Genomic DNA, 20,460 nt, shown 5'->3' with positions numbered 1-20,460 from the left:
CTAGAAGAAGAGAAGAAGAGATGGATCACATTCCCACACATGAGCATCACACCGAGAGGATCCGATGGTATGAGAGACTCGAGTGCTATTGACCACTGGTATGTATGACTATCCTCCTCTATGATTTTTTAGATTTAGGCTAGAATTAGGGCTTGGATTAGGGTAAATAGTCTAGCGAGGCAAACACGCTGATCGCCATTTAAGTGCACATGCATCTAGGATAGCGCGAGTGCTCATGACTCAAAGGGGAAAGAAGGGGATTCTAGCATGAGCACTCGCATTTGGCATGGGTGCTCACATCAAGGATAGTTAGGGTTAGGTTGGGGAGAGAAAAGAGGCATCGCAAAGCGGGCACTTGCACTAGGGTAGATTAGGATTAGGTTGAGGAGGGAAAAAAAGGTAGCGTGGTGCGTGTGCTCACACTAGTTTGGTCTAGGGTCCCATCTGGGGGTCTGTCAATGCGTACACTTGTAGAATGGTGTGAGTGCAAGGGGTTTGGCACAAGCACTGAGTAAATTAGCGCATGCTCTAGGGGAGAAAGGGATGGAAAAATATTCTTAGAATTTTTGCTTGGGGTAAGGTATAGGTGCATCAGGGGCTAGGATAGGGCTTAAGGATATGAGATGATGAATTGGATTGTTGGATGTAGGCGGATTTGGGACCATTAGCATCGAGGGAGCACTAGCCAGCGACCATGATATTATATCGACGGTTGGGGTCAGATGAGTTAGAGATCCTAGCTATTGTGGGGTTGTATTTTGTTGGTAGGTGGCTGAGGATTCGAGCCCACACTGTGATGATGGCGGCTTTAGTGGAGAGGTGAGATAGTAGGTATAACACCTTCCACCTACCTATTGGTGAGGTGACGATGACCCTACTAGATTTATGGAGGATCTTGAATATCCCCATTCGTAGCGTCATCCCAAAGTACCGATTCGATGTGGAAAATTTTTACCTCCAGGAAGTTTGTGACTATGAGGTACTACCAATGCTGGATAGGAGAAGGATGCATTTGAGTAGGGTGATGGGTATCCGACACATTCCTCATCTAGTGCTTTTGATTTGCGATTTTTTGAGTGGACAAATTATACGTGATCTTGGAGGACATGGGTTTCCGGTTTGATTGAACAGGTGCATTTATTACATGGTTCATGATTGCGTAGAGTATGCTTGGGGAGCCGCGATGTTGGCTTAGTTGTACCATGATATGCATCTTGTGGTGTATAGGGAGTATGCCAGCTTATCTGTAGGAGTTACACATCTTCATATCTTGGCTTTGGAGCATATTGTAGTTACATGACCACTAGGTGTACATGATAGGTGGGCTCGATGATCATATATAGATAGGTACAGGGGCCTGCTACATTATACATGGATAGGATCGATATCGTTTTGGTACCATATTTTTTACAAGCTTTTGCAGTTCACATGGTGACCTTTTTTGGACAGTGAGATATGGAGGGTGGATTGGTAGCTGCATTGGGCCAGAGTGGAGATGTGGTTGTTTGGTAGATCTATGTATATTATAGAGTATTATGCCCCTTACAGAGTAGCAAGACAGTTCGACCTAGTCTTGGACATAGTGGGAGACATATCATTGTATCCTCAGATGACACGAGAGGAGAGGTTTTGGGGCCCAACAGTGAGTCCATTAGAGGGTAGGACCAGTTTCTAGATGGCACCATATTCAGTTTGGGATGAGGGGTTCAGGGAAGGAGAGGATCTAGGGACCACTGGAGGATACAAGAGTTGGTGGGAGGGACATTTTCTAGTGCACCTTACCATTCCTAGAATTTTGGAGGATGATGAGTTGCAACCGACAGTAGATGAGGTAGTCGGTGGAGAGGATGATGCACCTGGTGAGAGGGTTGCGGTTGTAGTAGGGAGGGGTGCTGGCAGGCAACAGAGGAGGGTTAGGATGGTATGGAAAAGAGAGCCTGACGCAGGACAGGGACATGTAGGAGCACCACTAGCAGTGGAGGTAGTTGAGGGAGGGGATCTTGGGGAAGAGGGGGTTGTACCTATAGACATTCTAGAGGCATAGGTACAAAGTGTAGGGTTAGAGGCTAGGGAAGGAGTGCCACAAGTTGATTTTGAGAGACTCCAGCAGCAGAGAGATGCCACTTGGGCGAAACTACACTTGCTCAAGGATGAGCTACAGATATAGAGAGATGGGAGGAAGAGCCTGGAGGCAAAAGTAGAGCGGTTGCAACAAGAGATGTTAGATTTGATAGAGAGCCTCCATACAACAAGGACAAAGGTAGATTCTCTAAGGAGGGACAGGGAGGAGTTCGAGTGGATGTTAGATGAGGCACAATTGGGGAGTGCTATTGGTGCCTTACAAGACATTCTTTGCCGACAGAATGATGAGCTAGAGGAGCTACAAGGCCAAGTATAGAGGGTAGAGGCATATGCCGTAGGGAGAGGGATGTGGCACGTCAGATGTTGGTTCCTACAAGGTTTGGGCAGCTGTATTATGATATGATGCAACAAAGAGAGAGGGCAAAGAGGGCAGGTCGGGAGGTGGTCTACTATGGGGGCTTATACATCATATTGGTGCCTGTAGAGCAGTGAGCAACCTCATACACTAAGAGTATACAATCTCATATGACAAAGAGCTAGAGGCCCTCACAGAGCCAACATATGGGTGGATCGGTGGGTTTTAGGCCATCTAGAGCAGGGGGAGCATAAGGATCTTAGGGAGGAGTTGTTGAGGAGGGGGCTGGGGAGACAGATGGAGAGAGCTAGCTCCATTCTGGGTTCTGTGTTATATTTTGACCCTTCAGGGTGATCATTGTGTTATGACAAGCATATTCATTTTTTTGAGCTTATATATATGATTTTGGAGGCGATGATACATGTAACTTATTACGATGGAGTCTATTTATTATTTTATGATGTGATAGATGGATGATGATTATGGATGTATTGTGCTGACCTATTTGTGATGTAGGATGGATGCTTATACATCTATGCTTATGATGCGTTACTGACATGTTCATGGATCCAGGATGAGTGATTATGTGGGTGCACATGTTTTCGAGATGTTTTGATGTGTATATATGTTGTATATGAGGATGATTATATATGATGTATAAGGGACATGATGATATGCAATGCAATGATAAATATGGATGCAAATGATTAATGAACAATATAACCAAAGTGACGAATTAACCTAAATGAGTAATAAATGCAATCTAAATGAGTGATAAATGGAAAATAAATGACAAATGCAATGCAATCTATATGAATAGTGCAATTTAAAATGACGTAACTTAAATGAATGAATACAAATCATAAATGGAATGAAATCTATATGAATGGTGCAATCTAAGTGGTTAATGTTTACGGAAATGATTAATGGGTAATGTAATCTAAGTGAGTAATGCAATTAAATGAATGGATAATGCAATCTAGATGAATAATGAAATGAATTATGCTGCCTAAGTGGATAATGCAATGAATGAATAATGCAATGAGTGGTTCGTTCTAAATGCAGAATGTTTTTGTGAATATGCTGACAATAGTACAACAATCTTAGATAGAAATAGAAGACTAGGGGAGGGGGGGGGATTGAAGACTCCACGAGATTAGTAGATGGATATAATTAGGAATTTATGGAATGATGGGTAGAGTTGTGCACAAAAGATGTGGAGAGCCAACCTAGTTTAATATTTCCCTAGGTAACCTGCACCACTAATTATAGGAACCGGGGTGCCATGAGAAACCCAAGGCATGGATTGACTCACAGTCAAACAAGAATTTCTTACACATAGTTATGCAAGTGTTGAGGAACATTGATAGATAGTTGTGGGTACGTGCAAGGAAACCCTCAAACACATCGATACCTCTTGTACATGAGAAGGCAAGTGTTGATAAACACTAGTACAAGGTTGCCGGTTCATACAAGAGAGATCCAAAACATGCCTTGCCATGAAAATATGCCCCATTATGCACCTATTGTAAACATACCCAGATATGGAAGATCCGGGTAGTCATAGATAGATGAAGTCATAGGACATAAGATGCAAGTCAAAATAGAAATCCACAAAAATCAAACAAGTCACGAATACATGAACAACTGATGTCTCTTGCCAAGAGTAGGATTAGGATGGAGGATTAAACTACCAGACAAGGGAATGATTCATCTCTAGAGTAAAGGATAGGGTGGGTGGATTTGGACTAGGAAATTATGACCAGATGACCTTGAAGACTAACTTGAGGACTCAGGACTAACCTCAAGACTTGATGAAGCTCACACAGAGACACAAGCTTAGGAAACGGGAGACAAAAGCTCAGTTTGGTGGGATAATCTTTATTCACGATTTCGGCAAAGACTCATCATCACACGTGTGGTTATTATGGTGGGATTGGAGGAACGTCATGGTGGGAGAATTGGATAGTGAGAATGATGGATACGAGGTGATGGAACAATGACTTGATAGATGATGGATCTAGATTATTTACCTTAGCGCCTGTATGCAGGTTTTCACCAAGGTACTTGCCCACAGTGCCACAAAGTGGTTTTCACTAATGGACGGATTGATTTTTGTTTACTTTTTTTGTTTTTATATTTTTTTGTGTCACAAGGTGCCTGTTTACCAGGTTTTCAATAGAGTGACAGTCTTTTTTTTTCAGGATCTTTTTCTCATTTTTTAAAATTTTTTTAATTTTTTTAATTTTTGATTTTTTGACAATTTATGACCTTATGAGGACTAGGCATATAATCTTTTTAGGTGCATGATGTTCATTGGATAATCCAAAGGATCTTCTTCAGAAGTAGCTAACTGATATGCCCATGATCCATACTTTGTTGTCATCACATATGGTCCAAGCTAATTAAGCTCAAACTTGCTTTTCTTCTCTCTTTCTTGAAGGCTTTTCTGATTTTCCATGAGGACAAGATCAACAATTTTAAATTTTTGGGTTCTGACATTCTTGTGGTAACTCAACCATAGGTGATTCTGATATACCCAAAGATGGTTTAAGGCCTTGAGGCACCTTTCATCTAGCAGTTCTAGCTCTTCTAGTCTGGCAACTCTGTATTCATCATCTAGGAGGATATCCTGCAACGACACCCTTAGAGAGGGGATCTCGATATCAAGAGGGAGGATGACTTTAGAGCCAAAGTAAAGGGAATATGGGGTGACGCCTATGGGTGTACAGATGGAGGTGCGATAAACCCATAGAGTAGGGTGGAGTTGGAGGTGCCAATCGCGACCAACTTCATTGACTGTCTTTTTGAGGATTTTGATTAGGGTTTTGTTAGAAGCCTCAGCTTGACTGTTACCTTGTGGGTAATATGGAGTGGAGAAGCAGTGATGGATCTCAAATTTCTAACAAAGCTCTTTAACATTCTGATTTTTTAATTGTCCATTGTTATCTTAATGAGAACTTTGAGGATTCCATATCAACAGATCATGTAGTTTACAATGAATTTGGAGATCTCCTACCAATGGTGAAGGAAATTGGTGAAAGTAGAAAATTTTGTTTACGGGGGGTTCGAGCGAAGTGGGGGTGTTTGAACGGAATACCCTTTCGGGTTCGAGTGAAGACCCCACTTCGCTCGAACCCCATCTTTCAAGCGAAGCACCTTTAATGCCCGTTTATGTCATTTTTCAATTATAGTGTGGGTTTTCGATCGAACCCCCCTTCATTCGAATCCCCCTAAAAAAGGGGGGTTTGCTTGAACCTCCCTTCGTTCGAACCCCTTTTTTAACACTTCTCTGAAGATTTCTACATTTTTTTGCAGATTTTTGGCCTTGAAACCTCTGGTTGAAGGCTCAAATAGAATAATCTTGACAACCCAAAATGTAATATTATAGTCCTCAAAGCAAGCTTTCCAATGAATATAATTTTATTTTATATTGAGTTTATTATGAGCTTGTTTTTTTGAATTTTACCAAATATAGGTTTTTCATCGAACATGAACTTCTTTGTTCAACACATTGGGAAAAATAGGAAACTAATTCAAAAAAATTCTGAAAAATATCTAAGCCCTGGGTATTGATGTCTTCTTTCTAACAAAAAAATAAAATTGAATTTCGATATATATATAGTATAAGTTATGTGTTCAAATGTAAACCTATGTCTGAATTATGACTAGTCGGACTTCAAAACTTAATAAAATGAAAAATATTAAACATATCACTATCAAACCAACTTCAAGCCTTGGATATTGATGTTACAAACTAAAATTCGGAAGAATTGAGTTTTTATCATTTATAGAAAAAAAGTTATGCTTTTCGGGAGGCACATCACTCTTAAAAAATGTAGTTTGTTGTAAAAAACTACTTTTCGAGGGAGATGGAAAAATTAAAAAAAAATCCTTCAAGAAAATTTGAAAAAAATATATATAGAATCTACAGACAAAATTTTACAAATCACTAATTTACATCATCTTCAAATTCTTAATAGTTTAAAAGTTATATTTGTCAGAAGTTGAAGATTATTTTAAAATTGTTCATCTCAGTGTCAAAAGTGGCAAAAAAGTGGGAACCATTATTGTGAGTTCACCCTGCCCACTTGGTGAAATATTCGGTGGCGGTGATAAGGAATTTATGACAATTGGAGGATGTACGGTGGATTTCCTCAATGAGATCGAGCCCCCACTGTGAGAAGGGCTAGGGTGTAATGAACGACTGCAATTCTTGTGATGGCGCATGGATCTTGTTGCCATGTTTCTGGGAAGGGATACATTTCTTCACATAATTACATGCATCTACTTCCATTTTAGGATAGTGGTATCCTATTCTCAAGAGATTTTTAACCAAAGTGAGCCCACTTGAGTGTTCCCTACAGATGCCTTTGTACACTTCATGTAGTGCCCATTCAGCCTCTTGTTTATCTAAAAACCTTAGGAGGGAACCATCTAAATGCCTTCTAAACAAGGTGTCTCCAAGGATAGTGTAACGAGCACATCAACGGATGAAGGTTTGTTGTTGGGTTTTGGTAAGGTATGGGGGACTGGTGTTGTCTCTTAAGTAAGTGAAGGTCTCTTGATACTAGGGGGATTCGGGACCAACAAGTATGCACACCATTTCAGAATTTGGTAAATTGTATGCTGGTATGAATAATTTCTCGACCAAGAACTCACACTTTTGACTATGTGTCAGCATCTGAAGGAGGGAGCCAATGGTGGCCATTGCATCTGCAGATCTATTGTTTATTTGTGGAAATTGATCAAACTTCATTGTTGTGAAATGCTGCTTAAGATCTTCAACCATACTATGATAGGGAAGAAGCTTGTCATCTTTTGTTTGATATTCATCATTGACTTGTTTTATGACAAGTTGGGAATCACCATAGACATGTAATTCCAATGTTTTCCATTGGATAGCCAAGCATAGTCTAGTAATCGGTGCCTCATATTCTGTGATGTTGTTGGTACATGCAAAGGCTATCTTGTATGATTTTCAGATGCAATCTCCTTGAGGTGTGATCAACAGTATTCTTACCCTCGATCCATTTTGGGTGCAAGAGCCATTAAAGTAAAATTGCCATGTGGAGGATGTGGTGACAGTCATTATAAATTCATCTAGAAATTATACAAGGATTGGATGGTCACCTGGAAGTGGAGCGTCAACTAGTTGGCTGTGATTACCTGTCCTTTGATTGCTTTTCTATCCACATATGCAATGTCAAACTCGCTTAACAACATGACCCATTTAGTGGTTCTGCTAGTGAGGGAAGCCTTTGACAAGAGATATTTGAGAGGGTCAATCTTAGCAATTAGTTTTGATTTGTTGTTTAACATGTAGTGCCAAAGTTTTTGTGTACTAAACACTAGTGCTAAAAATGCTCTTTCAATGGGGGTATAATTGAGCTCATACCCTATGAGTGTTCAACTAATGTATAATATAGCATGCTCCTTTCCTTGATCATTTGTCTATGCTTATCATGACCCAATGCCACTATAGTAGTAGATATGTACAATAGAAGAGGATTTCCAGGAGTAGGAGGCAAAAGAACTAGAGGTGATGCCAAATATTCTTTGAGTTTTTCAAAATCCTTTTGACACAGGCAGTCCCATTTGAATTTTGCGTGTTTGCGCAATAGGTGTGCAAATGGATGGCATTTGTCTGCAAGCTACTAGATGAAGTGCTTGATAGATTGGAGTTTCCCTTGGAGGCTTCACAACTATCTGAGAGTCTTTGGGGGAGGCATTTCCATGATGGCTTTCACCTTTGTAGGATCGACCTCGGCAGCTCTGCGAGAAAAATGAAACCTAGTAGTTTTCCTGATGTGACACCAAAGACACACTTCTTAGGATTGAGGCACAATTTGTTTTTTTCCAATCTTTCAAAGATCTACCTTAAGATAGGGATGTGCTTATGTCTTGTCTTTGATTTTCTTAGAAGATTGTACACATAGTCCTCCATGATTTTGTGTAATAGGTCACAAAAAATGATTGTCATTGCACGTTGATATGTAGCTCCGACACTTTTGAGACCAAAAGGCATAATCCGGTAGCAAAAAGTCCCCCATTATGTTGTGAATGAAGTTTTGTGTTGATCTTCTTCTATGATCTTGATCTGATTGTATTCAGAAAATATGTCCATAAGTGATAGCATCTCATGTCCCACTATGAGATCTACAATCATGTCTATATTGGGGAGTGGGAAATCATCCTTAGGGCAAGCCTTGTTTAGATCTTGGAAATCAGTACAGATGCAGATTCCCCCAACGGGTTTGCTGATAGATACAATGTTGGATACCCATTCAGGGTAGTATATTGGTTTGATGAATTCCGTGTTCAACATCTTTTGAAGTTCTGCTTTGACCAGGAGTGCAATATGTGGATGTATCTTGTGTAACTTCTACTTTACAGGTTTTACATCTGGACGGACAACAAGATTGTGAACTACCAATTCTGAATCTAGGCCTGGCATGTCAACATAGGACCAAGCGAAGTTGATTTTTGTCTCTGTGAGGAAATTTATGAAGTCTTGTTTCTCTTGATTTGTGAGGGACTTGGCAATGAGCACGTTCTTTGGAATGTCTTTGGTTCCCATATTGATACTGTATGTTTCCTCTATTAGTAAATTTAACCTATCTTTTAGAAGATGACCAATGGTAGGGATGTCAAGTCCCTCATCCTCAAGTGCCTTTTCCAGGTTTTCACTTTCAGATACGCCCTTTGTTTTGACTTTTTCTTCATCCAAAGGTGCCTTGGAGAGATTTTTACCTAGGGAATCATGGTTTTTATTTTTATTCTTTTTCGCGACTAAGGGCATTGACCTGACTACCAAAGTATCCTTTTTCATGTAGTTGAATCCTGTGCACTCTATTGCAGTCTTCCAAATTGCGCATATTGAAGAGATTTATGAGAGCTTTATCATTGACGTAGATGTTTAAAGCGGGCTTGTCTAATTGGCCCTGGTCTATAAGTTTGGGATGGACAAGTCGTAGCTCATGCGAAATGGGAGGGGTTATGAGAGTGATGGTGTTGATGTGGGTGTCAAAGAAGATGTCATATTTGTATTCAAAATGCATTTCATGGAACTCCTCTTCATCAGAGTCTTCGAAATCCAAAGAAGGACTTGAATGGGCACTAGTGATAGTGATCTTAGGCGCTGGAGTATACCCCAAGCCCCTGTTATATTTGTCTTTGATAGGATTTATTGGTTCTTTTCTTCCTTTCTCCTCTGGTCCCAAACCATGTCCTTTGTAACCCATCTTTTCTACTATAGCTGATGCTTTTGGATATATTTTCTTAGGTATTTTTTCTGGGTCTTCATCTTCTTCCCGGTACAACCATGAAGAGACATCTGTCTCAAGGCTCTCCTCATCAAGTGGACCCCATTGCTGAAAAGTGGTATCTTTGCATTGTATAACAAATTTTTTATCTTTTTTGATTTCTTTTGGTTTTTCAAATAACTTGGGAGACACAGGGAGATTGCCTATTAAAAAGACATCCTTAAGTTTGTATTCTCTGTAGCCTTATCCAGGATCTTGATTTTGGGCTCTGCTTGGGATGACGTGGAGGCGACGTTTAATGTGTCAGATGGAGGAGTTGGAGAGGGTCTATTTAGTGGGAAATGATATGGATGCTTCCCCTCTAAGAGCTTGCAATATTGAAAGGGTTGTGGATCACCTTTGATAGTTATCTCTCTTCCATTGAAGGGGAATTTGATGCATTGATGATAAGTGGAAGGGATAGCCTGAAGGGAATGAATCAATGGTTGTCCAAGGAGGATGTTATAAGGGAGATCAAGATCCAGGATTTGGCAAGGGGTCTCAATTGTAATAGGGCCCACTTGAAGAGGCAAGGTGATCATGCCTTTAGAAACTCTTTCCGCATCATCATATGCTTTTATTGTAATTCTTCTTGATGTATCTACCAGGTCCTTAGAATGCCCCAATTATTTTATTAACTTGTATGTACATAGATTGAGTTCGGATCCACCAGCTATCAAGATAAGTTTAACCTTGTGCTTTTGGATAAGGGCTTTGATGTGCAAAGGTTTATTATGGTCTTCATCTATAGGAGCGTCATTGGAAGTGAACACAAGGTGTTGTTGGGCGGCAAGGTTTCCAATGAGAGTTTGAAATTGGGTAGCATTGATATTATCAGGAAAATGGGACTCAAGGAGGGCTTGTTCCAAAATCTCCTTGTGGACAAGGGAAGTTTTAAGAAGTTCAAGGATCGAGATCTATGCGGGGGTCTTCCCAAGATGGTCAAGGAGGTCATATTGGTGGGTGGAAGACATGGGGGGAGGGTTTGGTGGGGGAGGGGCTCCTTGAATAGTGACTTTACCTCAGCGAGTGGTTATGTTGCAGTTATTCTAAGAGTGGGAAGTGGAGGGTGTAGTGCCTTGAATGACTATCTTAGCAGGGTTAGGGCTGCTTTGGGAAGGGGGAGGGTTGGCTCCTTGGATAGGTATGACATTGACATGGTTGTCTGCAGGCTCAATGCGACCCACTAAAAGGTCAAAGATTGTTATATGATTGGTGTAGTCATAGTTCACGTCATTAGATGATGAGCCTTTACCTTTATCATATTTTGGGAAGGGTTCGTGGTACATTATGAGTTTGTCATTGTTGTTACCAAGTTTTGAAGTTGCTACCTCAATCTCACCTCTATCAATGAGATCTTGTATGTAGATTTTATGCTTCATACACTTTTGTGTATCATGCCCATTGATACAATAATACTCACAATACTCATTCTCATTATACCACCTAGGTTTGGGTTGATTGGGGTCGAACGGGCGAGTTATCGGGAAGAGCACTATGACTGCTTGGACAAGCTTTTGAAATATAACTTCAGCGGGCTCGACAAGAGGAGTAAAGTCTCTTGGAGTCTTGTTATTGGATCAAGGTGGTCTTCCCTAGACTGAGACATTGTTAGGGGCCTTTTTAGACTAATTTTGATTATTTTGATTGTTGAATTGGAAATTAGTGGTGGTGGTCTTTGGAGGAGCGGCCACGTTTGGACCCATTTTGCATCAATCATACCATCGTTGACAACGTTCTTGTTTTTGGACCAGAAATTTTCGTTTATCATTATGGTAAGAGGAAGAATTTTGACTTGGTTTTTGGTAATGCTTTAAGGTTCCATCCTCTAACAATACATGTTCAAGAGCTAGGCCCTTGTCAGTCAATTTTTGGAAAGATTTGATATGTTGAGATGTCAAGGGTCTTGATAGTTTGGGCACCAGATTCTTTTGAAATAATTCAATTTGGTATTGTTCTGGCATGTCCCACTAGACTTTATTGATAAGATGTCACCATCTTTACAAGAAGTTAGCAAAAGTCTCTCCAGTTCTTTGTTTCGTGTTACAAAGGTCCATCATGGAAACATCATTGGCAATGTTGTAGGCATAGTGAGCCACAAACTTTTCTGCTAATTCTAGGAAGGAGGTAATAGAACCTCGAGATAATGATGAGAACCATGCAAGAGCATCTCCCGACAGGTCACTATAGGAGACTTCTTGACATAAGATGTGAAACTCACGATCATGGTCTTGGGGGTCCCCTTTGTCCTCATACTTCGCAAACTTAGGCATCTCAAACCCTGGAGGGTATGGTACAACTGATATAGATGGGTCATAAGGACAAGACATAATTTGTCAAACAATTAAGGTTTCCTCTTGTTAGTCCCTTCCTTCATGTCTTTGATAATGTTTTTCATGTCCTGGATTTCTTTAATGAGGTCTTGTTATGGATTTTGTACATGATGAATTGTGTTTCCCCTAGAATCAGACGAGTCATGGAAGGTAGACCACCACCAATAATGTATTGATATGATGATGAAGTAGGGATGTGAGATGTTATGACTGATGTCACAGGGACTTGAGTGACAGTTGGTTATGAGTCACAAATTGTTGTGACAAGAGGAAGTGAAGCTCAAATGAAGTTAGCGACATTGTTGAGAGGAATGAAGGATTGTGGAATAGAAATGTATGGTCAGGTAGAAGAAGATGGCATAGAAGCATGTTGGAGAATAGAAGAGATCAGATTTGATATTGGCATATATGCTAAGAAGGAGGAAGGTAGAATAGAGACCATTGGGATAGATTTTGTGGGCACTATTGATTGGGTTTGAATGTGGGCGGGGGCATAATTGATTGAGGTTGAAAAATGAGTGTGATGATATGAGCAGGAGCAAGGTCTCCTCATGGTTGCTGACCAAGAATGGATCTATCAAAATCGAGGGGGAGTTGAGCTCCATTTTCAAGGAGAGTCTTTAGAAGAGCACTAGGATTATGTTGGATAAATTTCTCCAACATTTATTGATTATAAGAGCCTTCTAAGAATGTTTTCACTTCCGGAGAGAGTTCATCTTGGTCAACCATATTAGGGTCTTGTGGTTGATTTTGGATGCTAGGTTGAACACTTTGTGTAAGATCTAGTCTAGAGTCTTCATATAGGACACTAATGTCCAGCATGCCATATTGTTGTTCGTCCATCTTTTTTTTTTTGAGATCGAGTTGCGATGATACAAGAATAGCCTTAGAAAGATTGATTAGAGGAAAAAGATTTGATGAAAGGACTTAGCCAAGATCTTGGATTTTTGATTTAATTTTGGATTTGATGAAATTGGATTTGATTGATTGGTAGAGTCCTTGGATTAGGACATGGGTTTGATTAATATTTTACCTTAGTCCTTGAATAAGGATTTTAGGTGGGGGATGTTGATGAAACCACAAGCAAGGTAATGAAAAAGTTGGGTAAAATTTAGACCTTAAGATGATGATCAAAGTCTTTCTTCTACTAAGGATTGACTAATGATCCTAAGTAAAGTGAAGATGTGAGATAAGAGTCTTGATCAACTCAAAGGATAGGGAGAAGGTACTTGGAGAGGATTCTTTTTCAAGAACAAAGCCAAATGATTGATTGATTAGAGATGAGGTATAAATAAAACTTCACAAGGCATAAAACCTTAACGTGAGGTGAAATTGGATTAAAGGATGATTTGATTGAAAGTGGTTGATTAAGGATTGATTTGTGATCAATTGATGTTCTAAGTCCTGAGGAAAGATTGAGGATGATTGATCAAAGAGAGGTGATAATCATGATTAGAATAAATTTGATGACTATGCTATTCTTGGCATGAAAATGACTTAATAGATGATTGGTTTGGATGGCAAGTTGTATGAAGGGATGAGACCACCCTGATTCTGATGATAGTTGGTGTTAAAAGATAAACCTAAACTTTGATGGAGGGCACAGACTCTTAATTAATCACTAGCATCAAACTCATTGCTATGACCATGGATGTAATCGTGGTAATGATGCAAAAAGGTCCTATGTTTAAGCAAGAGTTTGCGATTGGTATACCAAAAATTCTGATATCTAATAAGTTGTGCTTGTGTGAGTGTCTTCTTGATTGGTTGGTGTATTGACTTCTTGGGATGCTTATATGACTTGGGCTTATGAAACATGAGATGGACGAAATTCCAACGTAGTTTAGGACTTGTTTGGAAGACTTGGACTTGATTGTTGTTGGTTCAAAATTTTTTGTGACTAGGACATGACTTTGAATATGATATGGACTAATTCTACTCTTGGCAAGAAGACAAAGAAAAATTATTGGACATTAATTCAAATAAGCACATCAAGCATATCAAGCAGCCCTAAGGAATTGGCTAAGGAGGAAAACCTTTGCTTGCTGACTCAGATACAAACCCAATAGCTTATTAGAATACAACCACTCTGTCTCATGTAATAGTTTCCCAATGCCTTATTAGCCGACTCCAAATGCTAATTGGGGCATGATATGGAAAGTTTATTGGGGGAATTACTATCTCCCTTGCACAAAGATCATCCACCTTTCGAGGGTGAATTGGCTGGCCTCTAATCCTAAAGTTCTTAATATGGATTTTCGTTCAAAGACTACTCCTTGTAGTTTTGCAAGCATGATTGAGGTGTATATCCCTACAATGTACCAAGCAAGATGTAGTCACACAAGCATGATTGAGACCTAAAGGCCCTACAAAATGCCCAATATGAGAGTGAACTCCGAAATAGGTCCATCCTCTGAAAATTTCATCTCAAGAGGCCTATTTATTATAGTGAGTTGGAATCCCAAGTCCGGTCATACTCACTTGGTTTGTTCCCCTCTCACCAATGCTTAAGAAAATCGTGAGGGCAGGCCCACTAAAGGAAAGAACTCAATAAACTAGAAAAGTGCCAAAGGTCAAGATTTTTGATTGTTTAGATAGACAAGAGCATACTCTCCTACTTTCACACTTTTCCCAAACAAAATCAAGCACTTTAGTTCTTTTACCCTCCTAATTAAATCTAGGTGCCTAAGATTAAAAAATAAAGACACGAGATTTGTTTGTATCTCCTTGGCAACCTACAAAACAAAATGATTAGTAGTTTAATCAATGCATTCTTTGGCAAGCGAGCTACAAAACAACTATTAGTAGCCTAGGATGATGTCTTGGAAAGACTGAAAAACCTACAAAATCTTCAAATTTTTGATTAGTAGACAAAGGTCTGCAGAAATAGCACTCGTGTTGTTCTGCAGACATGCGCGCTAAAGTACCGGCACAGGCGCTAAAACGCTTGCGTACATGCTAAAAGGGGGTAGAAAATTAAAAACAAGAGGAAGTGTACGAATAATTAAAAATAACATAATACACCTGCAATCGCATTGATGTAAGGTTGGAGGCACTAAAACATGAGCGTACGCGTTGAAATAGGTTAGCAAAAAATAAAAAATAGACAGAAACCCAAAAATTTGAAATTTTGAAAATGAGCGCCAAACCACTAAAGCACCCGTGCTATTTGCTGGGTGCTCTCGTTGAACTGAAAATTTGGAATAAAAAAGATTGCAAATTATACTAACTAACAAATTTGTTTCTTTTTTTTTGGTATTTTTTTCTACTAATTAGGTAATAAAAACATAAAATACACCAAAATATTAAACTGAAAGGAAGTATGAAAATGTTGCTGTCGAACACGTTGTTTCAGTGTCTGTTGTGTTGTTTTGGAATCCTGTAGAAAAAGCGGGATACAAGTTTAAATTCTGAATGCTCACGCTAAAGCGTGTGCGCACACACTAAAACTCCCATTACTCGTGTTTAACCCATAGCGCTCATGGTGATTTGCAGTCGCTCGCGCTATTCTGATACCTGCGATTAAGAAAACTAACAAAATTCCCCCAAAAAGTTAAATTTAGGGATGTGGGTCCCATCGGGCATGTCAGAATGAAGAGGGAAAAAACGTGAAAGGTGAGATTAGATGGTTAGTATGCAAATAAAGCATTCAAACACACAAAAACATGAAAACATCAAACAAACCACATAAAAACACAAAACAAATTGTTTATACCTTGTAAATCTATACCTTCTCCATCGGATTGAGCCTTTGATGAAGCCAAGGATGCACCCCTCCTTGAATTGATTGGATTGGCTCCCTTGTTGAATGTGGATGACTCTCCAAGATGGTGCACAAGATGATTAAATGGAATGGACGAGGGATTTTGACTAAGTGGTGGATAAATGAAAATCTAAGTAGACTTTAGATGCTATGGATGATTTTTTAGACTCAGTTGGACATCATAAACTTAGCTAACTTGGAGATGTGAAATAAGGGGATGAAGTCCTCAATTTATAGGAAAAAAGGAGAAGAAATGGAGGGCTAGGATTGATCCAAGATGAAGGGTTAGGATTCCATGTGAGCCCACACATGGCCCAAGAGGTGGTGACAAGACAAGTCTGGAGACCAAGATATATGCCTTAAAGGCATTTCTTGTCTCCATGCTCCTCAAGGCTCATTGGGAAGACTTCCCAATGCTCCTTGGGAAGAGAAAGGAATAAAATATTCCTTGAGAGACAAGAATGTGGAATTAAAAATTCTTAAAAAAGGATGATAATAGGGATTGGAGGAATAGAGAGGAATTGAAAATTCCTTGGAGGAGGAGATGCCTAGAGGAATGTGAGATTTTGAAAATCTCACATTCACGTAGGAAAATGATATTTAAGGAAGGTGGTTGGATGGAAGAGACAAGGAGTTGACTTTGTGGCTAATCTAGCAACTCATTAGGAGAGGGATTACAAGAATGATTAGGTGGGATTAGGACAAATGGGATTTGTAGGAGGATTTGACTAGGAGAGAGAATGAGTAGAGGGAATTAAAAATTAGAAGAATAATGATAAGTGAGATTAGGGGGCTTCTAGAAGAATTTATTAGGTTAATGATGGATTAGGAAAAAGATGATTTGTAGGAATCACCTAGATTAATTAATTAAAGGAGGTATTTGGAGAGAATTAGTTTTAGGGATTTTTGAAGAATAAAGGTAGATTGATTTATTAAATAAATCAATCAATAGACTATAGTGACAATATTAATTATATTTAATTAATATTGAGAAGGAATAGAATTGGCACAATTAATAAGGTAATTATGCAAGGAAATTAAATAAATAAATAAAAATAATTAATTTAAGTGTCTACAAACCTTATTGCCTAAATATGAAACCAAAGTATTTGCCCTTGAAGAAAATAATTTTTTTAATAAGCTTACCGTAGATGATCTTCGAGGAACCTTGACTACCTTTGAAATGAGAACAAACAAAGTTGACAGTGCTAGTTCGTTATTGAAAGAAACTGCCATTAAGACAGAGAAGAAATAAGTTTTAGACAGTGAATCATAATTGTTTGATTTCTTATAAGGTTTCTTAGTGAGGAAACTCAAAAATAAATATAGAGGCAAGCTACCACTCAGATGTTTTAACTGTGGAAAAGCTGATCACTCTGCTGCACAATATCCTCACATTGATCAAAACTATGATGATGATTAGACTGAAAAACATTACAAGTAAAAAGTTTTCAGTCCTAAAAAGAAGTTCAATTTTAACAACTTCAAAAAGAAAAAGAGTTTATTCAGCAAAGAAGATTCTGATGATGAATTAAATGACTCTTTAGGTGATGAAGGTGAAACCTTAATCATGACTAAAATTTATATACCTAAAACTTCAAGCAGTAAATCTGATAGTCAAATGAACAGTCAATCAGATCTAGAAAACCAGGAGATAAACCTTGAAGGTGAACTACTTTTTTCCCTTAAAGAAATAAAAAGACTCAAGAAACATATTTTCTCTCAAGAGAAAAGCTCAAATAATTTGACTATCTCTTTGCAAGTTGAGCTAGATGACTCTAAAAGAGTTGTAGAGAATCTCAAATCAATGCTTGTTGATAAAGAAAAGGAGACTCAAGCACTCAAACAACAAGTTGGTTCTCTCACAAAGCAAGTGGAAGAGCATAAAAGAACAATTCATTTGCATAATATGCTTGGAAAACAAAAGCAGCCCCATGACACAGGTGAATTTTCAAAATATACAAGTTAGAATGTGACAACTGTTAGTAAGAAACAATCATATGAACACAAATTGAACAATTTTAGATTCAACTCTTTCTTCAATGGTTATTGATTCTTTTGTAATAAATTTGGTCACAAAGTAAGTAAAAGCAAATTTATGATGTTTAGACCACCAAGGTTTTGTCACAAACAATTTTTTGGATTTCCTAATACAATCAGGTGTTGCAAATGCAATACTATTTGTCATACCTCCAGATAGTGCAAACAAAATAAGCCTACTACAGAAAAGGTTTGGAGACCCAAACTTGTTCAGAACATAGAACAATCCATGCTTGTTCAAACTTATTTTATTTATAATAAGAAAACTTTATGGGTTGTTGATAGTGGTTGTTCTAAGCACATGACAAGAGATAAAGACAAGTTCTTGAAACTTGAAGATTATGCTAGTGGTTTTTTAAAATCTGGTGATAACTCAAGGATTCAAATAAAAGGTAAAGGATATTTTCTTCTGAATGATAATACACCTATTCATGATGTGTATTATGTAGAAGGTCTCAAACATAATATTTTGAGTGTCAGTCAAATCTATGATAATGGATATAATGTTTCATTTAACTCACAAGATTGTGCAATGAAAATTGTCTGGTAAAATAGTTGCAATCAGGTTGAAAGTGTTAGGATTCCCAAAGATACTAAGAGGGGGGGTGAATTAGTATCTGACTGCTAATAAAATTTACTTGAATTATAACATGAAAAGAACTTCAAAACTATGTATTGATAAACCAAAAACAGTGCAGTAAATAAGAACAACAACCACAACATAAGAGACACACCATAACACAATATTTTAACAAGGAAACTCGGTGTGGGAAAAACCTTGGTGGGATTTGTGACCCACAATATTCACTTACTGGCCAATAAGGGAATATTACTGTTTACAATAGGGGCCTGCACATGCAGGAAGGCCAAGTGCTTAGAGCTCACTACTTAGTTACAAAATAAGTCACACTGACTTAACAAAATTGGATTATACAAATCCAATGTCTTGTACTGCTTCAGATCAACATCTACTATGCCAGATTTAGTACCAGTTTAAGCTCTACAATATACATAAACCCTTATTCAATATCTGCCTTACAATTTGCATATTAGGTTTGCATTAATCCTTCTATCCATTCCTCTACTAAATGATCTACAATGATCTCATACTTATATGAGTCATATTACAATCCGCCAAGTCAGCTTACAAAAGTTTTTACAATTAAATAAAAAATACATTTATATAAAATTCCTATTGTCTAGGGTGTCGGTAATCTTCCTTTTTGGTGCTATTGAACTGTATGCCGGTGTAGAGTGTGTCGATGCCAGTGCCTGCCGGTCTCATATGATTGTAAGGTTGCAATCAATGGCAATACCTTCAATCACCTACAATTTCTCATTGGAGTGTGCATTTTCCAACAATTTCCCGCTTTGGCATTGATGACAACACTCATGAGAAAAATCCAAAAGTGTCCAAAAATGTTGTCCAAAAAGAATCTGCTAAAATATCTTACCAAAATTTTGTTGTCAAAAATGTATGCTCCCCCTGAGCTGATGATGTCTTTGTTCTGATAATTTTTCTCATTTTCACTACTCCCCCTTTGACATCAATGAAAAAGGTTATCATTCACTGTCAGTGGAGTGTGGTTCCTATATCCTTGTAACCGGTGGGCTACAATCTAGAAAAGATCTGCCAATACCAAATTTAGACTTTCGCTATACCTTTTGCTGTCATTTAATGCCAATTTAGTTCTTTGAGTTGTACCAATGAGTATGTTAGGCCCAATATGGAAAGCTAATGTACTAAGAGGGGAGGGGTGAATCAGTACTTGAAAACCTTTTATCAACAATAACTTCACTGTTATGCATAAACCAAAAACTGCTGCAACATAACATAAAGCTAAAACAAATAAATAACAATTATACATGATTCACTCCATAACACATATTTTGGTTATGCAGAAACTCTTGGTTAGAGAGAAAAATTGCGATGGGGATGGAACCCACAACTTCACTACTGCAATAATAAAGAGTGCTTGGTTAGAGCTACATGTTTAGCTATTTCTGATAGCTTACCCTGTTAGGAGTATCAAGATCATTAGATCTACCTTGCTAAAGGATTTTACAACACTTATTCTAAATGTTGCACCTGGTTAAAGGCTTTACAATTTATAGACTTTGTTAGTGTCTTTTACCCTGTTAAAGGTTTCTCCTACAACTTCAAAATATTATAATAAATCATTACAAATATTTGCAACTTTACATCTAAAATGTTATAGCAGATTCTATGTGCTCAAAGTGAGATTACCTTGCTTATAGAATACCTCGGTAACCCATAAAGTAACTCGGTAAACCCTTCTATTTTTTTGTTCTTTGACTGTTCTCTGAAATCCTTCTTGGTGACCTCTGTGTCTCTATAACAGTCATAACTCTCAGTGCTTTCTTATGTATCACACATGTCTTGCTTCATACACCTCTATATCTCTTCTTATCTCTCTATTTTGATCTCAATAAATGCTGTATAAATAGATCTCTTATGTCGGTGATCTGATTCATTGCTTTGTTCTTACAAACAAGATTTATCGAATGAACAACCATACAAAATATTTCATTGGTTAGATGACCTCAAAATCATACACAATC

Source organism: Cryptomeria japonica, chromosome 5, assembly GCF_030272615.1.
Source record: "Cryptomeria japonica chromosome 5, Sugi_1.0, whole genome shotgun sequence".
Lineage (NCBI taxonomy): Eukaryota > Viridiplantae > Streptophyta > Pinopsida > Cupressales > Cupressaceae > Cryptomeria > Cryptomeria japonica.
The sequence above is the reverse complement of the archived record's forward strand: the minus strand, read 5'-3'. Positions refer to the sequence as shown.